At 35.2% G+C, this 21,332-nt stretch overlaps 1 protein-coding gene and 1 non-coding gene across 2 annotated transcripts in view; one reads left to right on the forward strand and one right to left on the reverse strand.

Moving 5' to 3' along the window:
• The window catches only part of LOC106667923 (PQ-loop repeat-containing protein 1), a 311,097-nt gene that overhangs the window by 59,530 nt on the left and 230,235 nt on the right, over positions 1-21,332 (reverse strand). The window lies entirely within an intron of this gene.
• Positions 3,025-3,095, forward strand: Trnastop-uca. The gene has a single exon. It is a non-coding gene; the product is annotated as a tRNA-Sec (tRNA).

Genomic DNA, 21,332 nt, shown 5'->3' on the forward strand with positions numbered 1-21,332 from the left:
CTTATAGTAATAAGCGGCGAAGGTTTTGTCTCCATCCGCAACGACCTCCAGTTGGATTGGGATTGTCGTTTCCCGATGAGACAATAAAAGTAGACAAGTTTGCTGATTTGTTAACTTTTTGTTTATATTTTTTGTGATACCACCAGTGTGGCTAGTCTTTCTCTGAAGATGGCGTTGGCGAAGACCGTCAAGAGGAGTTATTGCGTGATCGGAATGAGATCGAGAAGTATGTAAGGTTCTAGACACAACAAAGAAATGTATTGGTCTGATTTAATAAATGCGTATTTGAGAATAAAAATACGCGTAAGCAAAAAACAGCTGTTAAATTCATGGCTGCCATGTTGGTTACCTTCGCCCTAACGGCTAGCAATGTGACTACATTTTCGACCTAACATCTAACATTGGCCCTGGCATCGAGCAATGTCAACTATCCGATTCTTACAAGTCTACTACATAATTTTTCTAACCTAACAGAGTTAACAGGGTTAACACAAAGATCGTGAATACCCCTATCTTGTATAGTGCTTCGACTTATTTTCTTGGAAGTGCTATTTCTGAGTTGGGGCAAACAGTAGCAACGGCGGGTAGCTGAACTGATATTATTTTGTCTGCCATCTAATGGCATCACAAACTCGTAAAATCTGTTAAATCTGTTGTGTGCGGGCATGTAATTTTTTAACCATTCCACGAATGATGTGGCTGGGCACATTGGCACCTATTGGTCTTTGAATTTCACGTAATAACAGGGATGAGGTTTTGTCACCTAGTTGTAACGGTCCTAAAAATTTATTTAATTTATTCTCTTCGCTTTCGCCGAATCTTTTATATACATCAAAATTATTCAGTGAATGCATCCAAAATTTTCAAAACCAGGGGAAACAAAACTGGTGATTTCATGGGTACCAGGACACAAGGGTATTTTACGTAACGAAAAAAGAGAAACCCTGGCCAGAGGAGGATGTGCAAAACTTTATTAAGGCCTTGAACTTATTATTGGGATGACAGTAACTAACACAGCATCCTCCATCACAGAAGAAATCGAGAAAGGGTAAAAGGGGACGAATCTCAACTATACAGGGTGTCCTTTTTAGATGGCCCGGCTGTATACGCCCTGGGAGTAAATAAATTTTACAATAGTACCTATTAATTACATTCAGTATCCCATTCAAAATAAATAGAAGAGAACATTTTTCCAATCAACAGCAAGTTGATATTTACGACTGCTTTATTGATAGTGGTGGTATTGCGCGTCGTGCAGTCGAATTGTACACCCAGCAATTTCCTGATAGCCTCCGAGTAAACCCCAAAACGTTTATTCGGGTTTCTCGCAATATGAGGAGACACGGATCAGTTGATGTCACCAAGAAACCGACAGCGTAATTTCGACGAGTAGCCGAATATTTTACCGTATCTTTCAATTAATTAAGGTTTTTAGTTGAGATAAAAATGTCAGTGTCACGAGCGGGATTCGAACTCACGACCTTTGGCTAAATACACCGCTGCTCTACCACTTGGGCTATCATGACTTCGATCCACTCGGACACTAACTTTCCATCTCACCCCCCCCCTTTGAATTTTCTCTCCTTTTTGCTATTTTTTAAATATCTTGTAATCTATTTGATTCTCGGCGAAAATGAAATGGCCACGGAGAACTTTAGTGAAGTGTATTTCATTTTAACTTATTAAACTCACTAATTTTTGTGGTCCGCTTGACCAATTAATATATTTCAATTAATTAAGGTTTTTAGTTGGGATAAAGTATCTAGCCTTAGGTCGTGGGTTCGAATCCCGCTCGTGACACTGACTTTTTTATCTCAACTAAAAACCTTAATTAATGAAAGGTATTAATTGGTCAAGCGGACCACAAAAACTAGTGTGATTTTACTGTATGTTCGCGAAAATCAGATTTCCTCTCTCCGAAATGTTGGAAGGGTTTTAAGTTTTTCAAAATATAATATTACAGACGTATTCCGGACTTACGTTTTAAGCCCTATCGCCCTCATCTTGTCGGGAGACTTCGCGATTCTTCTTATGGCAGGCGTCTAACGTTCTTTGCACAAATGACACAATTTGGGAGGCTGAATATAACGTTCTTCCATACACTTTGGACTGATGAACCCAATTTCACTTCTAATGACATATAACTTAAATAATTAGAATTTTCGAACGTGGGCAGAGGAAAATCAATTTCGTACTCTTTTCATAATCAGGTTGTTCACACTATCAACTTATGGTGTGGACTTCTCGGAAATAAATTATCTGATCCTTATTTCTACGAAAATAATTTAAATGGTGCTCAGTTCCTCAATATTAGGTGATGTTCCACTCTAACAACGACAAAGAATGGGGCACCAGGTTGATGGATGCACCGCACACAATTCTTTGCAGGTGAGACGTTATTTGAATCGTCACTTCTGGCATAGGGTGGATAAGAGAAGATCCCTGGCCTCCTCGATTTCCCGATTTAATTCCAGTTGACTATTTTCTGTGGGGCCATTTAAAAAACAGTGCCTCAGACAATCATAAGCAAGAAACCTAAGTTGAAGAACTGCGGCAAAGAATAGAAAATGCTTGTCAATCCATCTCCCCTGACACTATCCCTCTGAGCACCGGTGAACAGTGGTTTAAAAAAGCAAATCTTTGCATCTTTATGCAAGGCAGGCAGTTCGAACATGAAACGTGATTAATAAATAGTGAACCAAATGGCTGTTGTTTTTTTCCAAATTTTTTGCAGAACTTTATCATTTTTTGACAAATTTATAATCCGATTGCACCACCACTGAAAATTCGAACGGTTTAGTTACCATTAGAGGGGAACTTGGAACGAAACGTTATTTTCAGCCTCACAAAGACATTTGTGCAAGACAAAGAATAAATAATAAATTCGCTAATTTCGTGGTCCGCTTGACCAATTAGTATATTACAATTAATTAAGGTTTTTAAGGTTTTTTTTTAAAAATGGCAAAAAGGAGGAAAAATTCAAAAGGTGGGGTTAGATGGGAAGTTGGTGCCCGAGGGGATCTAGTCACGATAGCTCAATTAGTAGAGCATCGGTATCAAGCCGAAGATCGTGGGTTCGAATCCCGCTCGTGCCATTGACATTTTTATCTCAACTAAAAACCTTAATTAATTGTAATATAAATAATAAAGTATTAAAATTTAAAAAAATTTAAAGTAATTTTATTTTTTGATCTCAAACATGTAAAAACCTTCCAACATTTCGGAGATAGGAATTCGAATTTTCGTGAACATAAAATATACAGCTCCTCGCCAAAAATATGCTGCCGGTTTCTTTTTCTCATAACTTTGTCATTTTTTGGCCAATTTAAAATCCGATTTCATCATTGTTTTCCGCGAAAAAGAATGATGTGCCAGGATGTATAGGGTCGTATTTGAAATTTTGATGTTGAACTAGGCGTAAGGTGCCCTATGAAGGGTGTTCGGCTACTCGTGTTACAAACTTTTCCCGTAGATTCTACATTCAAAATGGAACCAAAGAGTCCTAATTAACTATGGTCTGAATCTCAGAAGTTTCGGCGTTATTCCACGTTTAACTCTAAAACTAAAAGGTTTTGGACAAGTCCGTACTTACCTTTGAAAAATACGTTAAATTTCCAATAAGGTGTGATCAATACTAAACTTGTAAACGTTCGTGAAATAAGTGTTTTAGTAGTGAGAACATTTCCAAACCTAGAGACCAGCAAATTTCAGAAAACGTACTCCATTACTATCCTTTTAAGTGGCGTAATTTTTTTAAAATTCCTTTTTTAAAGATGAAGAAATTGATGAAGGATTGGTATGCTGGAAAGATAATAATGAAAAAATAAAAAAAAACTTAAGGAAATTTTGAATGAATTTATTAAACACCCTGTATAAAAGTCTGCCTTCACAAATTTAACAATTTCTATGTTCCCACAAAATCTATTGTTAGTGGACTATGGTGATTCTAAACTACTTATTTCCAAACCTAGAGACCAGCAAATTTCAGAAAATGTAAGAGAGAGAGAGAGGGAGAGAGAGTGAAAGAGAGATAGAGTGAGAGAGAGAGATAGAGGGAGAGAGAGAGAGAGAGAGTGAGAGAGAGAGAGAGAGAGAGAGAGAGTTTCAAAATCCTCCTGGAAGGGATATTTCTCCAAGATTTTTTATTTAAAATTAAGGGAAGTAATTCATAAAAGCAGGTGGATTTTACATATTTTATGTAGTGGCATGACTAATGGAATCATCCATCCGTAACAAACAAAAGGACTTAGATCCACTCTTTGGACAGTTAATTGACCGTCGGCATCAATGGCTTCAAAGCTCCCGTCCATTTTAACCCGGTTAAGCCGCCCAGACAACGGACTTCATAGACGAATAATTGAATAAAGTTCAGGGAGGTCAGTGTTGACCCAGATCTTGTGGTGATTTACTTATTACGAGGCGAGTCCCTGTGTTATTGCTGAGCGGATCGTTGCGGATCTCCCCCAGGGGGAGAGAGGACCCCTGTTGCCTCGCTTCCCTCGCCCGGATTATGATTCATTGACGGCTCTTTTTACGATCCCCTCAACGGATAATGATGTTCGGCTTTTCCTTGCAGATTCGATTGTCGAGAGAAGCGAACCATAAAATTATTTTCAGGAGTAAGGACATAATCGTAATTAGTCGTGTTGAACCGTTGATTTAATTGGGCTTGGAGGAAAGAATAAATTTACCCCTTATTAAAAAATATAATATAATAAAAACCTTTCATATAATTTAATCTTTTCTCGTTTACCTTTTGGCATGACTATTATAAAAAAAGGTTCACTGAAACTATGAATTTTTAACTTCGAAAAATCCTAATTCAAACAAAATAAAATTATCCTTTCAAATATGGAAAATACAAATATTCAATTTGGCGTTGTTGCTTAAAAAGAAGGGTGATTAATAAATCTAAAGTAAGGTATTGGTTGAAATAAAAAACCTAGTGTCACGAGCGGGATTCGAACTCACGACATTCGGCTAATTATGCCGCTGCTCTGACCACTTGAGCTATCGTGACTTCGATCCACTCGGACACCAAAGTATGGCAAAAAGGAGGGAAAATTCGAAAGGTTGTAGGTTGAGATGGGGTGTTGGTGTCCGAGTGGATCGAAGTCACGATAGCTCAAGTGGTCAGAGCAGCGGCGTATTTAGCCGAATGTCGTGGGTTCGAATCCCTCTCGTGGCACTAACTTTTTCATTTCAACCAAAACCTTACATAAAAAGATTAATTAATTGAAATTAATATAAATATTATATAATAATATAACTTAAAAAATCAGTAACTCAATTACATGTTCTGTGGAAATTTGCACAATTTGGGAAAACTGCAAGATTGAAACTGGCAGAATAGGCTGACAAGGATGCCCTAAGGGATTGAAAAATGGCCAACGAGTCTAAAATTTCGCCGAGAATCGAATCCTGATTACACATTTGAAAAATGGCAAAAAAGAGTGAAAATTCGAAAGGTTGGTTGAGATGGGAAGTTGGTGTCCGAGTGGATCCAAGTCACGATAGCTCAAGTGGTAGAGCACGGGCGAATTTAGCAGAAGGTCGTGGGTTCGAATCCCACATGACACTGACTTTTTTTCTCAACCAATACCTTACATAAAGATTAATTAATTGAAAGAGGTTATTTGGTCAATCGGACCAGGAAATATAATGGATATAATTACTAAAATTGAGTTTTAATTTTTTTAAATTTCAGTAATATAACTAGAATGAATTAATCTGATATTTATTTTCTTCCTTGGTTTGCTTGGCAATTGTTAAAAAAAATAAAGGCAATTGATCAAAAACATATACTCACGTAGTCAGCAGGTTCTTTAAGGTACGTATAAAAATAAAATTGGCTAGGAATGATTATGTAAAATTATATTTCTGGTAGAATCCTAAGTGCATATTTCTTCATTTGTTTTTCATTTTCCTTGACGATATAAGAATAAAAATATAAGGAAGTAATGAGCATATGCACACCCATTTCACAAGGACCTTTCAGGTATGTTTTAAAATAAAAAATTACTAGGAAGGATTGTCTAAGATAATCTGATGGTTGATCTGATGATGCCAATAAAAAGTAAAATCATAACGCTAGTAGGATCCTAGGTGAATATTTTTTCATTGCTTTTTCTAATTTGCTGACGGTATAAGAATAAAACTTATGCATATAATAAAAAGCATATGCACATTCACTAGTAATTATGCATAAAAATAATAGGGTGTCTGCCCTTTGTTTAGGTGCCTTGCAGGTTTGAAAAGCTAACCTTAATCGAGTTATTAACTTATGTATATTGGTTTATTTTGCAGCAGATGCTTTCAATAAATTCCTATTTACGATGTCATAAAAAACCTAATATTTATGACTTTTAAATTAACAGATCCCACATGTGTTTCAGGCTGACAATGGACGTTCGCCGGATTACGATTGACCGGTGGACATAAAATCTCGACCTCTGCTCGAAAGAAAGTGTTTTTATGTATGAATAATTAAAATTGCTTTCTGCCCGGTCGTGTTTTGGGTTGGCTCATCGTGCTATACACAATTGGACTCGTGCGTTAGCCATTTTCAATCCTTTAGGGCAGTCTTTTCGGCCTATTGCGCCAGTTTCAATCTTGATTTTTTCACAAATTGTGCAAATTTCCACAAAACATGTAATTGAGCCCAAACGCGTTTACCTGGATCAGATGGCACAGTTTTGTCGTGATATCAAAACTCAAATGAGTGACTTCAAAGTAGATAATCATCTTTCAATTAATTAATCTTTTTATATAAGGTTTTGGTTGAAATGAAAAAGTTAGTGCCACGAGCGGGATTCGAACCCACGACCTTCGGCTAAATGCGCCGCATTTGAGCTATCGTGACTTCGATCCACTCGGACACCAAATTTGAAAAATGGCATAAAGAGGGAGAATTCGAACTGTTGTAAGTAGAGATGGGGAGTTGGATCGAAGTCACGGTAGCTCAAGTGCTAGAACAGCGGCGTATTTAGCCGAAGGTCGTGGGTTCGAATCGCGCTCGTGGCACCACTTTTTCCATTTCAACCAAAACCTTACATAAAAAGATTAATAATTTGAAAGAAGTAATTTGGTCAATAGACCACTAAATATAATGGATTGATATTAATATATTCATTTTAAATTATAACAATCATATGTATTCAATTTTTATGTATTTCTTCTATAAAAAAAGTTTAACAAATGTTTAACAAAAAAAGAGTATTATGCGTTAATAATGTTTAAATTAGCATGTTTATTCTAATTTTAATTATTTACTTTAAATCGAACAACTAGGTCGGATATTTGTTTGTATTTGTCAACAATCTCAGCCAATTCTAATAAAACTGACTATATAATAATTCTAATAAGACTATATTTAAAAAAAAAATAATAACCTCTGAAGACATTGTTTAACAGAAAAGATGGAAAAAAGAACAAAAATGTGAACAATTTAAAAATTAACGTCGAATTCTTCATGTATTCTGTATTTACGGAAATAAATACTGTTAAAATTTGGGTAATAGGTTTATCACACTGGTGTGTGACAACTTTGAAATTTAATAGTGGTTAAAAAAAAATTCAATAATAAAATATGCATACTGAGGTGGAAGAGATTGAATAATTTGCCCAATAGGCAAATTGATATCTGATTCAACTTGTCCTAAAAATAATATCACTGCTAATACACCTGATATCTCACGATTATTCATAAATAAAATTAATATGGCGGCCAACTAGAATTAAAAAATAAATATCTATATCGTATAATTTAGTATGATATATAGCATAAATATAATGAAATTTATTAGTGTGGCAATTTTCTATATTTATGGCAAATATGTATTTATACTTTAATGCTAGCCTCTCATTTGTACCTTAGGTTGTTAACTTCAGAATTGACACAAAACATACTATTCATCACCACAAACATAGAAGTCTGGTCATTTTCACTCCCTCACAGTAATCGATATTCCCCGGGGCGGGGTTGAACCCAATCCATTCACGCTAATAACTTTTTACTCTACAGACGTCACCGGCTCATCCCAGAGTGCAACCAACCCTTTTGCAATTATTCAACAATTTATGCTTGTTTTTTCAACAATGTACGGCTTTCGTCATAAATTTATTGTCGTTCATGAAGTCATTATTAGAGAAATCCAAAAAAAGTACTAGAAAGAGAGTTAAATTCCTCTAAAAATACCCCCTTCTAGAACTTTCAATATAATTTATACTTAAAAAAACACACAAAGTCTTTCAAAAACTGTTTTTTTTTTCAATTTCAAATTTTCAATCTCGTTGGAAAAATAGAAAGATTTCATAACATCTTCGTTTAATACGTTTTCTAGTAGTATAACTTTTTTTCTTTAATAATTATTTGGAGGTCGTGAGATGCGGTCTGGTGTGACGCAGGTTTTAGAAAAGCATTTTCTTTATCGTGCCAACGTTTCGAATTTTATTGAGATCATCTTCGGGGCTCAAAGTGTTTGTTTTCCGTGTAGAAGTGTCATTCTTGTCTGTCATGTTGAGAGTGCCCTTCATCAAGTAACCGTCACTAAACACTACAGATTTTTTCTTTAATTACACTGAAACAAATGGCAGAAATTTTATGCTAAATGTGGAAAAGTAGCGACGTTGGAAAAAAAAAAAAAAAAAAAAAAGCTGTGGGCTACTCTAGTAATTCTTGTCACGGGAAAAATTTACTTACCAACTTCAACTTAATAAAAAAGCACAAGAAGAAAGAAAAATGAACAAAATACACAAGACAAGAGACAATAAACATAGTGAACAACCAAAGCAGAAAAATTGGGCAAAATGTATACACTAAACACAGATAAAACAAAAAATAACAATTACTATATAGAAGTTGTAAAACCTAGCTTTAATATAGTAAGAAAAGCACACAAAACATTCAACGTTTCAATGTAACAAAACACATAAAAAAGAGACCGTAGATATGGTTGTTTTTTTCAAAAATTGATTGATGAATTGATATGATCTCTGTTGTTGCGAACCCTCGTAAAAAAATTAATTTTTTTTAATAACAGTAATATATTATAGGATTTATTATATAACTGTTATTATTAAATACAACAACCAACATGTGCAAAATGTATACACGCATATAAATTACACATTTGGATTTGTTAGTATGAACTTGTAAATAACGGTCTGCCTACGCTACCACTGACTGCTATGACGTGAACTGATCTCACACACCCACATGCACAGACAAATATGTCTATATATACAAATAAGATATATATATATATATATATATATATATATATATATATATATATATATCTTATTGCAGAAATATTGTAAATTAAATGTTCTATTTTAAAATAATGGCAAAGCTGTTCCGTTCCAATTTTTTTTAAAATATTGTATTTAGGCCTTTGTAAATTCATCAATACACCTTCGTTCTATATAAGGAGTATTAATTGTATAAGGGTTATTTGAATTTTCGATTTCTTGTCTGGACGTCGAGGTAGCGTGAGGCCCCATTTTGTAAGAGGAAGCGGGTGTCCGAGGGCGGAGGGGCACAATCGATAAACCACCTCGATTCAAAATCCAACCCTTTCTACTCTGAAGGTTTAAATTATTTAGAAAAATTGAGGACCCAGGGCAGACAACAGGTGTTTTAATTGCCTTTTTATACAATTCCTCCCTCTCCTCTGTTTTCGGTTCACTGATCCGTGACCCCTCTTGGTGGGAATGCACGGAACGTATTTTTTTCTTTCTCTCTATCGCTCACTCTTTATATTTTACACGTTCTATTATTTCTACTATGGAAATTTTCTCCTATGCCGTTATTTAAAGATAGCCAGATTGTTTCAAATTTTATTTGGATAAGGGGATTTCCTTTTTTCCTCTTTTTTTTGTGAATAGGGACTTATATTGATAATACTCGGATGTAAAAAGCGACTCTCATCAAGACCCCTCTTACATTTAGGGGGTTCTCCTTCTCATCTAGGGGGTGGGCATTTTCCTCAATTTCTCCCTCCTTTCGACAACACAAATTTAAACTTTCAGCGTCACGGTGCATAACTGTAAACCCAATTTATAAAATATTAAACAATACAGAACAATTACACTAAAATAAGCTATGATAATTACAAAATTCAGATTCAAGGGAGCGAATATCGACATTTTATAGATTCGGAAATAATTTTGAACGGAGCGGGAAATGGAAAAAATCAAATTTATCAAATTGCTTGCAAATGGCATTGCTTAAATTATATTACTACTATACTACATTACAATACCAACGTATTCGGATATTCAAGAACAAAATAAATAGAAACCAGTAAATGTCTTCGAAAAGAGAAGTTCACGTTTTTAAAACGTGTATATATATATATATATATATATATATATATAAAACGTAGTTTATGTCAGAATTCATTCTTTCCTATAAAAAGAGGAGAAAGAAGAGATAGTACGATAATTGGATAAGCTAGATATGTATGTGGATATAGAGATAGATAATGGGAAAGCGCGAGAGCGAGAGAGAGAGAGAGAGAGAGAGAGAGAGAGAGAGANGAGAGAGAGAGGGAGGAGGGGAGGGAGGGAGAGAGAGAGAGAGAGAAATATAGATAGATAAGATAGAAAAATAGATAGATAGACTGGGGAGAGAGAGAAAAAGGAGAGAAAGAGATAATGAAAGAGAGCGAAAAAGAGAGAGCGAGAGAAAGGAAAGAGAGGTAAATATATATAAGGTAAGAGAGATGGATAAATAGATAGTTGGTTAGATAAACAGAGATAGATAACTAAAGAGGAAAGAGAGAGAGAGAGAGAGAGAGAGAGAGAGGGTGTGAGAGGGAGGAGGGGAGGGAGGGAGAGAGAGAGAGAGAGAGAGAGAGAGAGAGAGAGAGAGAGAGAGAGAGAGAAATATAGATAGATAAGATAGAAAAATAGATAGACTGGAGAGAGAGAAAAAAAGGAGAGAAAGAGATAATGAAAGAGAGCGAAAAAAAGAGAGAGAGAGAAAGGAAAGAGAGGAAAATATATATAAGGTAAGAGAGATGGATAAATAGATAGTTGGTTAGATAAACAGAGATAGATAACTAAAGAGGAACGAGAGAGAGAGAGAGAGAGAGAGAGAGAGAGAGAGAGAGAGAGACATTGGCAGAGAGAGAGTGTGAGAAAGAGAGAGAAAAAAGAGAGAGAGACAGAGACAGAGAGAGAGTGAGGGAGAGCGAAAAAGAGAGAGAGAAAAAAGAGAGAGACACAGAGACATTGAGAGAGTGAGAAAGAGAGAGAAAAGAGAGAGAAAGAGTGAGAGAGAGCGAGAAAGAGGGAAAGATAGACAAATAAAGTAGGCAGATATGTAGATATATGTATATGTAGGTAGCTTGAGAGATGTGGAGACAGATAAATGAGAGGAAAAGTGAAAAGTGAAAAATATAGGAGCAAGTAGATAGATATGTACATATATAGATATATAGAAAGTGAGGGAGATTGATAGTTAAATAGATATATTAAATAAAATTTTATACTTTTCTTTTAAGATTTCATATTCTTATTGTTAAATTATATAAATTCTGTTAGGTTACTGAACTATTAAATTATACTTTGTACCAAGGCACAGGCTTTGAAATATATAATAGTACATAATTTTCAACCTACAACCGTTCGAATTTTCCTGGTTGAGATGTGCAGTTGGTGTCCGAGAGGATCGAAGACACGATAGCTCAAGTGGTAGAGTAGCGGCGTATTTAGCCGAAGGTCGTGGGTTCGAATCCCGCTCGTGACACTGACTTTTTTATCTTAACCAAAACCTTGCATCAAACGAAGTTTCGTTCAATTGAAAGAAGTTGATCAATTGAACTTTATCAATTGACCACTAAAACATAAATGAATTTATCTATATAATAGATATAAGATAAGTATATAACATATATATATACGTAAATTAATAATTTTTTATATTAAAATATTATTATTTTTTAATTGTAATATTAATTTTAAACAAAAATAGAATTGTTTAGGTATGATTCAACTTTTTTCAAGTGTGTGCTTTAATATAACATAATAAAACTTAGAATAACACCTCATTTTGTTTTTGTTTTTAATTTAATTGAAAATGATATGGCGAGATTAATATACTAATGTTTGTTTATATTATGTATTATATTATATCTATTATATTTAAATAATTATCGTCGAGTCTTAGTAGTTTCTTAGTTACAGCAACTTTCCAAGTTCCAGGGTCATTTTTCAACTGGTGTACTCTGTATTGCGTTTCGGGGTTGTCAGCCTAAAATCAATGCGGAGACCCAGTTATAAAATCGAACCGTTTTTTCAGCATTTAGCTTTCATTTGCTCTCATTGGGGCCGTGGGCGAATGAAACTTGATATCGACCGGCTAGCTATTCAGGCTTTATCCACGTTTTAAGCCGGATTCCCAGCATCCATGCGAATTTGAATATGCCCTTGCCCCTCATAGGCGGACTATTCTTCTCGAAAAACGAGGCCGAAGTACTAGAGGAACGACGTTTCGTCCCATATTGTGTGTAATTTATTCATATTGATAACGCTCGTACCATCAGGTATGTAGTGTAGAAATCGTGGTATTAAAAACAATATAATGATATAAATTCCAGCACATTAAATTCCGACATTATCCATATTGTTTTTCTTGATTTATAAATAAAATATCGGATATTAATTTTAATGAACATCATAGAGTTGTGGACACCATTTCCTCTGCTCTTGAGAACAAAGAGTATTGCCTGGGTGCGTTCCTAGATGTAGTACAAGCTTTTGACAGGGTGTGGCACCCGGGCATACTTTATAAACTCAAACCCTTCCTACCCACTCCTATTACCTTATCCTGAAATCCTACCTAACAGACCGCTGCTTCAGAGTAAGGTGCGGTAACGAGTTCTCTGAAATCAGGCCAATACAAGCCGGTGTCCCACAAGGGTGTATCCTTGGTCCTATCCTTTATACCTGCTATACTGCTGATCTACCTACTCACCCCAATACCATCATTACCATCTACGCGGATGATACCGCAATTTTGTCCTCTAACTTGAATCCTACCCAAGATACCTCTAATATCCAAGAACACCTTGAGCTCATCGAAGGTTCGTGCAAAAAGTGGAGGACAAGATTAAACGGAGAAAAGTGCATCCAATGTACGTTCACTTTGAAAAAACAGTATTACCCTCCATTATACATCAACAATGAAGAGATACCGACTTCCACTCAAGTCAAATACCTAGGACTATACCTTGACAGCAGACTGACGTGGAATCCCCACAGAAGACTTAAAAGACAACAACTCAACATAAGACTTGGACAATTACGCAGACTACTAGGACCAAAAACCTTATACAAGACTTTACTGCGACCACTTTGGACATACGGTGTGGAACTGTGTGGTTCCGCCAAACCATCCAATATCCACCGTATCCAGTCCTTCCAATCAAAAGTCCTCGGACATATCGTCAAAGCTCCTTTTTTACGTCACTAACCTCACTATCCACAAAGACCTCAACGTTCCTTTTGTCCACGAACTGATCCATTTCCGATTCCAAAAATTTCATAACAACCTATCGATCCATCCTAACCCTACCGCTAGAGCCCTCTCCACATATTCCCATCCCGAGAATCCACCTCGTCGCCTAAAACGACGATGGCCCCGAGACCTCCTTGCCCCTTAATCTATTAAAATGAGTGCCAGTACTGGCTGGCTTCTCATGGCATGCGTCCTCCGGGTGCAGCGCTGGCATCAGTGTTAGTGCTGTGACCGAGCGGCGAACAATATACATTGTGATCACATTTGTATTATGTACAAGTATGTATAGGCTACAAATAAATTTAAAAAAAATGAACATCAACTTTTTAAATTTTTTATTTGTAGCCCATACATAACACTAATGCCTGCGCTGCACCGGAGGACACGTGTCATGAGAAAACAGCCCATGTCGGTCCTCAGTCAGTGTAAGAGATTAAGGGGCAATGACGTATCGAGGCCATCATCGATTAAGGAGACGTGGCGGGTTCTCAGGATGGGAATGTGTACAGACGGCTAGAGCATTAGGGTTAGAATGTATTGAGAAGTTGGCGTGAAACTTTAGGTATCGGGAACGGATCAGTTCGTTGACAAAATTAATGTTGAGGTCGATGTGGATAGTGAGGTTACTGACGTAGTAAGGAGGTTTGGCGATTTGTCTGAAGATTTTTCATTGGAAGGATTGGACGTGCTGGATGTTGGATGGCTTGGCAGCATGCCACATTTGGACTCGTATATCCAAAGTGGTAGCGGTATTATTTGGTGTTAGGTTAGTGTTGACGCTCAAGAAGGATTTCAGTCCTAGAAATCGTATTTGCCCATGTCGTCTATTAAGTGGTTGCCTCTTAAGCCTTGTGTGGGGATTCCACGCCAGTCTGCTGTCCTCAGTGAAATATTTGAATGGAAGTCGGGATCTCTTTGTCGTTAATGTACAGTGGAGGGCAACGTAAACATACACTTCATTCAGTCTTGCCCTCAAACTTTTGCGCCAATTTTCGATATGCTTAAGGTCTTCTTCTTGAAATTTAGCAATTTGGAGGTAGGATTGAAACTGCGGCATCGTCCCCGTAGGTTATGATGATGGTCAAGGGAGGTGCAGGCAAGTCAATAGTATAGATGAGCATATGATCAAAATGCTTCCTTGTGAGACGCCGGCCTGTATCTGTCTGATTTCTGAGAACTCGTTGCCGCACCTCCCTCTGAACAGAGATCGGGCAGATAGGATTTGGGGAGAAAATAGTGTGAACATAATAGGTGCCAGACCTAACAAAAGCCTGTACTACAACTAGGAACCACACAAGCTATACTCTTTGCTCTCTAGAGCAGAGGAAATGGTGTCGACAACTGCAAACCTGAAACCTTGTGGACGAAAGCCGAATTGGTGAGAGGAAATTATTTTAGGAGTATCGAAAAAAATAAATTAATTAACTAAAGTTTTAGTACTTCCGTACATGAACGATAGTCAAACGATTTCTGACAAAATTTACACCAAAGTTGTCATAATTGCATTTATTTTACGAAATTCTATGAATACTTTGCTTTTATCAGTCAAAAAATTAAATAAATAAATTATGCACCTGTCGTCCGTCGTTTACTCTCATTCCCCCATATAGAACCCATGTACCTTTTATATATTTGTATCTGCAATAAAAAATATAAAAAAATAAAAATGCTATGTAATATCTTTATTATTTCAATAGTTTAATTAACAAAGGATTTTACTTTAAGTTTACAGTGAAACAATCAGACCGTGTCATTAATTGAAAATTGAGCAACATTTAAACTATATAAAAAATAAATAGCCGTCCATTTCTGGATTGCGCGCGTTATTTTGGACTCTTATCGATATTAAATAAATTGGAAGGAAAGTGATGTGTCATTCGTGATTTATTGCATAATATCTCACGCTTGAAAAACTTTGAATCATAATTCATTTTCGGCAAGTTATACAGGGTGTCCTTTTTTGAAGGCCCGGCTAAATTCCTCTGGACCAGATAATGTCATTGAAAAACGAAAAATTTCGTATTTAATCTATTTTAGTCTAGTTTTAAATTTTTACCGTTCTTTTAATATTTGTTGTCAGCATAAGAGCCAGTACGACTTTGAAATTTTAAATGAGAACGTATACATTTTTACCCATTGATTGAAATCAATTTGTTTACACTGAAAAATTTCGTTTTCATTGTATTATGTTCATTAGCTGTTTTGGAGCTAGTCGGTTTTATGAATTTCTTGGGATGATGTTGTTGGGGCTTTGGAACATTTCTATGATCCTGTTTGATGTTCTTTACATTGGAAACATATAAGAGTACCTTTCTTTTAACTGAAAACGCGCGTACCCTCTGGTAGCAGATTTCATCCCAAGAAATTCAATTCAATCAGTTCCCGCTTCATTAGAATTGTTATTTTTTGTTTGGTATGTATTGTTATTTTATATTTTTCACATAGCATTATTGTCAATGACCTGCTTAAAAATAAATCATAGAATTTTATTAAAATTAACAAGCAAATTACTTATTTAAAATAATACTAAACACGAAATTAAGATATTTATGTTCACAATCTATGTCATAACTTTAAAATTAATATTGAAAAAAACGTGTAAAATTTGAAATTCGACTAAAAAATATTAAATAGGTGTTTTTTGTTTTTCGATAACGTTACTTGTTCAAGAGAAATTCAGCCTTGCCATCTTAAAAGGACACCCTGTAAACTAATGGAAAAAGTTATAGCTTAATAATAAGTAATAATTGAATTTTTATATAGAGAATTAATAAATAGACATTAGTCTATTAGTTAGTACATCTAATTGCCCATAACAATCGATAGTTTTAAATAAATAATTTTAATAAAAAGTTAACTAGTGAAAACTTTAAAGCTGTTTGTAAAGAGAAATAATTCCTTTAACTAGCACTAAGAAAAATATGGTAAATAAACGTACAAAACATAAAAAAAGTAACCGAAATGTTATTATATATATATTATAATCATAATTATTGCTAACTAAACAAAAAAAAAGTTTTTAAATCTATTTTTCCATTTAGATGGGGCATGATGATCATATACACAATGACCCTTCAAATTGTATCTGTACGTATTTTATGAATGCATTCAATTGACTGAATGTAGTAATGTTTGGGTAAGAGGGTGTGTGGCGGATTCATCATCCTCTGTTAGTGATGGTGTGCGTAAAAACCTCGGTCCCTCTCAAATTTTTAATTAAACATGTAGTGTAAAGTACCTAGTTAGTGTGAGTGTATTTATTAGCGTGAATGGTGTGGGTCCTGAGCGAACTCTGAGACTCGCCAAACTTAGTTTAGGCTACAATATATGTGTCACGCATTATATTTCCTCCTATTCCTCTTTTGACTCCCCCTCTGTATGATGCATCATGGATCAGTAGTACCAACTTTACTTATTTATAACTGGACATATCATAGGCGTGTCACAATGTGTGTAAATGAGTTGCAAAAAATTTTCACTATGTGTGGAAAAGCAAATTAGAAATGATAGTTGAGCCCCAGAAGTTCTATCAGAAATGAAAGCTCGCCAGGCCCTCCTTCTGGAGAGCCAAATTTTGTCAATTAATCGCGAGGTGCCGTCACTAGACACGGTAGAAAGTACAAGTGAAAAACATTAAAAATGTATGGTAAAAGATATCTGTCCGGTATTTCCAATTCTCCCATGTTGACGGTGTTTTGTGTCGAAGACGTTTAAATACAAATAATGTAAATAAGATTTTGAACGTGCAAAACTTCAAGTCCGACTGCCGTATAGTAAATCGCCAACTTTGATTAACAACTTCTCAGGGCGGATTAAGGTACGGATATGGAGGGATTGGATTGTAATCTTTGGTGACTAACTGCCATCTCTCGAAGGAAACGGTCGATTCCATCAGCCACTGGCCAAAACTCACATTTGACGAAAAATTATATCTTATACGTGAAATTTGTTAAAACGTCTCAATTTTCTCTTGGTATTGGACCGATTTGTAAAAAATTTAAACTTAAAAAAAGATTAAAGAGAATTGTCATTATTTAAATTTTTTTATATATAGAATTTTCAATTGAAACTTCTATTTTTAAATATAAATTATTCAAACAAAATAACACAGTGTATACTATAAAGTTATTTGTTGAATTGGTTTTCTTTATGGATTTAGTCAAGCTTGATGAACAAATCACTTTCCCGTTACTTCCTTAAAAATTCTGTGGAGTAATAAATAAGCAAATTGCGAGCAGTAATTTGCTTTCTTTTAGGTCAAAAATCTTTGTGATAAATACCTTGGTAAGGAAACTTGTCATTACATAGTGGATTATATACAAAAGTTCAAAGAAAACTTCGTCATCATCAAATTTGGTGGGATTGCATAGTAATCATTTGTAGAAAACGGAATTAAACCGAATACGGGTCATAATTTCCTAAACTTAGTTGGAAGTGGATTGGAAATGGGTCAAAATTTTTTTGAAACAGTAACTTGTTCTTGGTTCCGCTATGGTCGAATGATTAGAGCGCCCGTCTCATAATTGCTACCAATTTTTGGTTCGAATATCGTCATAGCTCATGAAATTTCAATTGGTAATAATTTAAAGTGTGTTGAAAAGTATTTGACTCATCATCCGCTTCACCCAATGGAGTTGGACGTTAAGTCCCCCTGACAGACATTGCTATTCAGTTGCTTGTTCTACTTCATCAAAACCAGATTATGCTTCTTTACCAACAAGTTTTACACATAAGATTGATTTGTATAAATATTGGGTTGTAAATGCATTATCTGCCGGAGGAATTTGGCTCTACTATTTGGTAAAACATGAGTAGGAGTTTTATCTACTCCTTTGCAAAATGCGCATTCGAGTCTGTCGTAAGTCGTTTTCAGAAATTTATTGAATCTGCAGTATGCATCTTGTTCTAACCCTTTCTTCCTGCTTGGGGTACTTATATCGCCTGCGTTCTTTGGTTAACTTTTTTAACCTTGACTTTTCTTTCTTTCTTCTAATCTTCCTTTAGGAATGATTGTATTTGGGTCAGTGGCACATAGTAGTGCATTCGCATTTCCCTGGAATCCTGTCTGCCCTGGAACGCAGTAGACTGACTCTGTTTTGCATTTCCAAGAGGTTTAGTTTAGTTTTGCAATTCAAAACAATCCTTGATCTGATCATGTTCGAATTCGACTCTGATGACTATGACGTATTTGAATTTAAGATTACCACTTGTACCTCACCTTCACCTATAAAAAGACAGTTCTCCAACTTTTTCTTTTTCTACTGATTAGTGTGGATCCACAGTTTTGGATAAAGCATGATTTTTGGATCAGGGTGGTTCTGATTTTTCATTAACATTCCAGACATCCTTCCCCGTTGAGATATGTATAATTTTACATAAAAAATATCCTTGTACACACTAAAAGCGGGTAGACTTCTTGATTGTTGGTCAGTGGTGAGCCAGCTACCATTCAGCCAATTTTGAACTAGCTTTTCTCGTACCCGGCTGAGGAATATGCAAATGTTTATTCATCTTTTGAATTAACATTTTAATGTTTTAAAGCATGCCAATGCTCTCTCGCTGTTAGCTTATTCCTTCTACTATATTTAAACTTGTTTTTTGTTTGTGTGTGTGTGTGCGTGTCCCTTCACTGCGTAGAGTTACACACAAACAGAAAACAAAGAATTATTCCTCGACTCCACACTATCATAAATTGGAAAAAAATTAAATACAAATTGTTTTTCTTTAATCCGGCACATTTTGCCTGCAATACCAAACTACTTGTTTTATAATAGATCGTACAGTTTATTTTTACCGTTTCTTGATATTTTTCCCTACGATATTAAACTATTTTCTTTTACTTACTTTAACTAACTTTTTAACTAACGTTAATATTAGTATGTGTATTATATTTTTCTTATCCGTTCTTTCTGTCTCTCTAGGTCTTATTCTGTGTTAATTTTGTTCTTATTGTAGCTTTTATATTTTCTTTTGGAGATATTTTCTACTAAGTATTGCATTGTTTTATTCTTTGCATCTATGTTTTGTTTATTCGTTTCTATTTCAATTGTCTCAATTTAGGTCTTTTTTCAGTTTTCATTTATTTATTTTAAATTTTTTCCGCCTTTTCCGATAGAACTCACGGCAGTACGTTCTATTTCTGTTTTGCCTTTACTTTCTTATTACCTGGGACACTTCCTCTGAAATACTTTCTAATACTAATAATGGTTTCTCTACAAAAACAGATATTCTTTGGCAAGTGGCCGAGGTACTACATCTATAATTTCCGTCGACGACCTGCCCTCATCAATACTATAACCTAAATCTATTTGTCAGCTACCATTACACCACATACATTACCGACTATATTAGGCAGATTATCGTAGTAGATACACATTCACCATTTGTAAAAATCAGTTCTCTCTAAGCCACTCTTATAAATTACATTTTTTCTTTGATCCGATGGTTGATCTCTATATATTCATAATCCCTTCCGCTGTCACCGGCTCATCGCACCGTTTTTGTCGATCGCCCACCAGTAGAGTGTGAGTTGGGTATGGCCTATCCTCAGTCTTGTAAATGTTCATTTTCGTTTATTTTCTCCATGGGCCAATGTTTTCGAATGCGAAGCAACAGCTCAATGGAGGTTTAACCTAACGCACGAAAAAGACTCAGGGAACCAAATTGCAGCAATAACAGTCAATGACCTGATACTTCTGAGAAGAAGGATTGAGTCTATTGACTAAACTAGGGAACTGGGAAGGTACAATAAGGCAGACGGCTGCAGTGCCTGGGGAATACAAGCCCCGCTTCCCAGCATCCCTTCCACCATACCATACCATACCATGGGCCAATGTTTGACTGTCTTTTATATTTTCAGTTTTTCGATCGTTTCAGTTCTGCGGCTTTGTCATTTTTAATAACTAATGTTTTTCATTTTTTGGTTAACGTCCAACTGGTGTCCCTGGGTCGTGTGAGGTCTCGGCTTTTTGTCGTTATGTCCGCATTTTCATTGCCGCAGATACCTGACCTGGGATCCATGCGAATCCAACCTTGCGACTCGGACCAGTATGCCTACCTATATATACGGATTGTTCTGTGTAATAGTTTGTCTATATTTTATATACATATCTTAGAATTTTTTGGCTAGTATTTTTAAATGTGTGGTGTTTACTGACCGTTAGTTAATGATTTTTCGGACGAGGTGAGATGCGGTCAGGTGTGACGTAGGTTTTAGAAAAACATTTTCTTTATCGTGCTAACGTTTCGATCTTTATTGTGATCATCTTCAGGGCCTGGGATTTATAAATTTTTTTTTAATTTAAAACAAAATTACAAATACATTTAAAAAAAGTTAGTATAAATACTTTGATTTGTATATAAAATTTTCAAGCATTGTATAAATTAATTTTTTTATCAGTTTGTAAAATTTAAACAATGTTTATAAATCCCATGCCCTGAAGATGATCTCAATAAAAATCGAAACGTTGGCACGATAAAGAAAATATTTTCTAAAACCTACGCCACACCAGACTGCATCTCACCATCTCCGAATAATAATTAATAAGTATTTTTAAATTATAATTGAATTCCTTTTTATACATTTACAGTTTGCTTTTTTCTTGTATTTTTGTCTAAATCCACCATTTGTATCTCGAGATTTATTAAAACCCTTTTCAATGATGTCTGTCATCTAGAATAATTTATTGAAATTGGTAAAAACTTCATTATTACTTATTGAAATATTTTCTTGATGTTCTTTTTGGCTATCTAGTTTTAAATTTTATGCTGGGCGTTGGTCTGCGAGTCGGTGAACTCATGCTTAACC

This window comes from Cimex lectularius, unplaced genomic scaffold (genome assembly GCF_000648675.2).
Source record: "Cimex lectularius strain Harlan isolate CLEC.00 unplaced genomic scaffold, Clec_2.1 scaffold120, whole genome shotgun sequence".
In the NCBI taxonomy this organism is placed as follows: Eukaryota; Metazoa; Arthropoda; class Insecta; order Hemiptera; family Cimicidae; genus Cimex; species Cimex lectularius.